The sequence below is a fragment of the Hevea brasiliensis genome, chromosome 5 (assembly GCF_030052815.1).
Source record: "Hevea brasiliensis isolate MT/VB/25A 57/8 chromosome 5, ASM3005281v1, whole genome shotgun sequence".
NCBI lineage: Eukaryota > Viridiplantae > Streptophyta > Magnoliopsida > Malpighiales > Euphorbiaceae > Hevea > Hevea brasiliensis.
Genome location: NC_079497.1, coordinates 13,259,072 through 13,264,657, shown reverse-complemented (window position 1 = coordinate 13,264,657; position 5,586 = coordinate 13,259,072). Strand labels below are relative to the sequence as shown.

The 5,586-nt window shown below is 37.3% G+C and overlaps 1 non-coding gene across 1 annotated transcript; it reads right to left on the bottom strand.

Moving 5' to 3' along the window:
* Positions 1-5,092: 5,092 nt before the first annotated feature.
* LOC131180434 (small nucleolar RNA R71) lies at positions 5,093-5,199 on the bottom strand. Its single transcript, XR_009149208.1, has one exon. It is a non-coding gene; the product is annotated as a small nucleolar RNA R71 (small nucleolar RNA).
* Positions 5,200-5,586: the final 387 nt, after the last annotated feature.

Sequence of the window (5,586 nt, the reverse complement as noted above, 5' to 3'; positions counted from 1 at the left end):
TTGAATAAAGGATCAGTTAAGTGTCATTCAGGTAAAGAACCAGATCGGATAATCACATTAGAGATCGGAAAATAATCAATGCAAAAATAATAAGATGATAACCGACAAAATAAAGTCTTTATTTTCAAAAGATCGGATTACATCATTTGGGCGATCTCTAGGGATCGGATTACATTAAAATTGGATCACATCATTTCTGTGATCTCTAGAGATCGGATTACATTGAAAACAAAATACATCATTTGGACGATCTCTAGGGATCGGAATGTCACATTGTGACTGATCCAAAGGGGTGTCACCGACCAGAACCGAGGCGCTGTCGGAACACCCAATGTGATGAGAAGCCGAATGAACTCAGTTGAGCGACTCGAGATCGGTACAACCGAGGTCCGCAATATAGATCGGTAAAATCCAGTTCTCTCACCATCGTCAGTTAAGGTCATTCGATCACCGGGATCGTAAATTTTCAGTCGGTGAGTAAAGAAGTCCATCGGAAAAAGATCAAAGCCACAGTTGTAGTCGAACTTCCACGAGCAAATTAGAACAGAAAAGTAAGAAGGAAGAGAGGAAAATCAGATGAAGGAAATGTCTCACGCTGTGGGTATATATAGGTGAAAATGAGCATTTATTGTCGAAAGCGTAAACGGCTTAACGCTTCGAATCGAGGGGCAATTAATGCTTTGACCAGACCGGACCTAAGGAAGGGAAAGATCGGAATAATAGATCGAAAGATGGGAGACCAGCATGAAAGATCGGAAAGAACGTGTGAAAGAGATCAGAAAGAAGAGGGATCGGAAGACAAAAGGAATAAGACAAATCCCAAATAACCGTTGTCAGAATCAGAGCCGAGGTAGTTAAAGCGTTGCAGGCGAGATCTCCACCGCACGCCTAAGAATCGCCCGCAATGCTGATAGGTGCCAGGGTATATCGTGACAGTTTTGTACATCCCAATCCCCACCGTTGATCTCACTTATAAGGACAAACTCGGAACCCTTGGATCAAGAGAGAAGACGATAATACCAGCGTCTTTCGCTCTTAGCCCTTAGATTGTTCCGGACAAGAAGATCTGGGACCGTCAGATTGAAAGAAGAAAAGGAAAAACGTTCTGAAGAGGGATCTCAGCCATTCATTTTGATTCTCTTTAATTCCTGGGCATCCGATCATGTCCTTCAAAATCTTGACCCTCCATCTCCCTCAAAATAAATCCTGACCCTTCATGGGGAGCACCCGATTCCTATAAATACCAGTATGAAAAAACTGTTCGGGGGACGGACGGACCAAAAGGGAGAGGCTGTTATTATAGCGGAAGAACTCTGAAAACTTCATTCAGTTTGTTATTCCGCTACTTTGAAGTGTTGATTGGAAAAACTTTTGAAACTAGTTTTCTGAAGTGTTTCTTGAAAAGGATTCTGAATACTGGAACTCTACATTTTCAGTTTGTTCATTATCTGGTCACACCCTCACTTTCAGCCCTTTATCATCTCTGTTTTCATTCCCACTGTCTAAGCTAAACTTCATTCCACTCGGTTTTTATTTTAATCTGATTATATTTTAGCTAAGCTCCCTTCACTTCCTGACGAACATCAGCTCTCAGGCTAATCAGTCCACTGTCTTATCTCTAGTTGCCACCCCGTAGCTATTTCAGTAGATTTGGCTCCTCACAGGTAAGAGCTCATATTGTTGTTTTACTAAGTGTTTACATTTATTTTTCGCACTTTCTTTGTTTCTTCTTACGTATGTGATTTTCTCCAAGTTCATTTTGTGCAAAAAGGACCCAAAAGAATGTTACTCTCGAGTTATCTCTAGTGATTAGTCCGTCATTTTATTAATCTTCGTCATGCAAGTTTTTCTGGTTCCTAGTAGAGTGTAAATGGTCAGGCAAGACGTAGGTAACTACAACTTAGGGGTCTCTTTTAAAAGAGAGAACCTGAATAACGCGTCAGGAAGATAGCCAAACTATTAGGCTGACGTGAACAGCGATTCGACAAAGAGGTCATAAAGTGGAATAAAACCAAAATAAGCAAAACAGAATAGATCGGTCATTAATAGATATTGGTAAAATGAATACATGGAAGGTCGGTAAATCAAGTCTAGTTTTCCCCATCTAGCCAAAAGGTATCGAGAAGCCTTATCCCCAGCATCTTCGAATGCCAGAATCCTTAGCTTTAGGCTCTTATGTCATGTAGCTGAAATTAAAATCCGGGAGATCGGAAAAGTCCCTTTCGGGCTCCTGTTAATTTAAAAGAGATCGGAGGAGAGTTCTTATCTGGTCTCAACTCAAAATTTTAATAACTATTAAATAGAGATCGGAGGAGGGTTCTTATCCGGTCTCCATTCAGAGTTTTAATAAATAACCATTTAAAAGAGATCGGAGGAGAGTTCTTATCTGGTCTCAACTCAAAATTTTAATAACTATTAAATAGAGATCGGAGGAGGGTTCTTATCCGGTCTCCACTCAAAGTTTTAATAAATAACCATTAAATAGAGATCGGAGGAGAGTTCTTATCCGGTCCCAATTCAAAAATTTTAATAAACGTCTAGAGGAGATCGGAAGAGGGTTCTTATCCGATCTCCCTCCCAAAATTTTAATTTAAAAGAGATCGGAGGAGAGTTCTTATCCGATTCTCACACCAAATCTTAACCCATACGCAAAATAATCTCAGAACTAAAAAATTCGTAACGTCAATTCACTAAGGTAGTCTCATTTACTTGTGTATCTGGGTGATCCAAATTCAGTGAGAAATCAAATGTTCCTTTAGCCAAAAGGATTAACATTCCCATTCAAGCCCTCCTAACTAATTTATAAAGAACGCAAAATTAAATCTACTTACCCTTATTAAGGGACAAGGTGGGGTGCCTAACACCTTCCCCACCCGTTTACGGACCCCGAACCTAGAATCTCTGTTTTGAAGTGGTTTCATTTTTAATTTATCTTCCCAAATGGTTTTCTTTAGTTTCCCTCAAAACTAAGGTGGCGACTCCTCACTTTTCCCACTTCGGTGAGTGATCGTCCAGGCGACCGCGAAATCCCTTGCGACAAATACAGTGGCCAAATTGAGCATAACTTGCTGCATAAGTTGTGCAGTTCTGCACAGGGAGAAGAAGCAATTTTTCCATTCCTACCGAAATCTGCATAAGTCACTGCATGACTTATGCAAACTTACTCCTTGCTTATGCAACTTCACATAGAGAGCCTAATACCTGCCAAAAACTGCATAAGGGTCTGCATAACTTATGCAGTCCACTTATGCAGTTTCATAGAGTCTTCATAATGAGCTGACAGAAAATTCTCTCATGAAAACTACACCTCAAACACACCATTTTAGGGCTACTTTTCAGAAAAAGATATAAATATATCCTTATCTCATTTTAGAAAGGGAGAGGAGGAGATAAAAAGAACAACAACAGAGGAAGAGTTAGAAAATAGAGCAAAAATGTCACCTCTCCATTTCTAGAGTAGATTTGGAGTTTTCTTCCTTTCTTCCCTATTTTCTACCTTTCTTGTATTGGGTTTCTTAGTTCTTAGCTTAGATTTAAGATTTATTTCCATATTAACTCAGAATTTCTTGTAAATATTATGGATAGTGAGTAGTTTTCATTAGATTCTGGAGTTGGGATGTAATATTTGAGATATTTTGTGGATTTTGATTGGGTAATCCATATTTTGTGGCTTTAATGAAGTTTTATTCATTTCTTGTGTGCTCAATGACATGCTTAGTGTAGGATCCCATTAAGTATTGTTCTTAATCCATGGTTGAAGCACCGAAAGGAAAAAACCTTGTGATAGATAATCAAGAAATTGAACTTAATTAACTTAGATCTAGAAATAGACGAAGGATTAAGAGGATTTACAGATTAATTAAGGAACTTAATGGGTCTTGATTAATTTTAACTCCACGAAAGTAGGATTAGATTGATTAAGGCACTTTTTATCCACTCGAAAGAGTATTCAAAGGATTTAAGAATTAATCTCCTTAAAACCTATAAATTCCATAAGATTGGGTAACCAATTTAAAAATCTCAAAATAGCTCGAATATGAACTTGTGAACTCCAGAATCGCCTCTTTTATCATTGTTAATCTCTAATCGAATTTAATTACTTACCATTTTAAATCTTGTCATATTTCAATTTGCTTATTTTAATTTGTCACAAATTTTGTTGAATCATTACATTGTTGAATAGATTATTAATTTTTCATATATAGATTTCACACTTCAAATATCTATCAATTTATTGCTTTAATTTCAAAAATAGTTCAAATTAGTCAATTTTTATATCAAAAATTCAATAATTAACACAACTCCTCATGGGAACGAAGATTACTTGTATGACCCGTGCACTTGCGATGTGGCCACATCAAGTTTTTGGCGCCGTTGCCGGGGAGTTGTTTGTTTAAGATTGAATTCTTGATTATTTTAGTTGTTTATAGTTTTATCTTTGTGATCTTTTTATTTTGTGTTTGTTTGTTCTTTTTTTGGTACTCTTAATCTTTTATGAGAAGAGCTAGAAGCACAAGTGATACATCATTATTGTTTAATCCTGAAATTGAGAAATTTTGTAGAGCCAACAAGAAAGAAACCCGAAAAAGGAAAGAAGCCTTGAAAGCAACTGAAATTGAAGCAGAAATGGCTGATGAAAGAATTAGAATTGGTGGTGGTAATGCTGGAAATGATCGAAACAATGAAAATGCAGCCTAAGGTGAAGAGGTTGTAAATGCTAATGTGCCTAGGGAAGTATGATGGATTATGCATTTCCTCGTTTTGATGACTTGAAAAAGAGTATAGCAAGACCAAGAATTGATGTAAATAGCTACAAGATGTATTTTGAGATTCTTCAAATGATTCAAAATTCCCAATTTGGGGGACATCCTTCTGAAAATCCACACACACATCTAAAGAAATTTGCTATGATTTGTGATATGCAAAAACAACCTGGAGTATCTGATGATGCAGCAAGATTGAAGCTATTCCCATTCTCTTTGAAGGATAGAGCATTGGTTGGCTTGATTCTTTACCTCACAGCTCCATTACAAATTGGGAGTAACTCATTGATGCATTTCTTGCACAATATTTTCCACCTAGAAAAACTCAAGAATTGAGGAATCAAATGACAGCTTTCAGACCAAGAGAAGATGAAACTCTCTATGAATCATGGATGAGATAGAAGGAATTAGAGAGACAATGTGCACATCATGCCATTCCAAAATGGATGATAAATCAGAATTTTTACACCAATGTTACTCCTGTAATTAGAGGGATTATTGATGCTCAAACAGGAGGAGAATTAATTATGAAGCATGAAGATGAAGCTTATGAGCTATTGGAGAAAATTGCAAAGAATACTCATCTTTGGAGTAGTCCAAGAGGACCAGCTCCAACTCAAAAGAGGCAAGCTGCTGGAATGTATGACCATGATCCATTCAACATGATTAATGCAAAGTTTGATGCACTTACAAATGTTTTGGCTAAGAAGATAAAAGATTTAAGTATGTTGGTTAATTCTCATATGCCAATCATTTTGGGGAGGCCTTTCCTAACTACAACTGGTGCTTTGATTGACGTGAAAGGTGAAAAGCTTACTCTCAG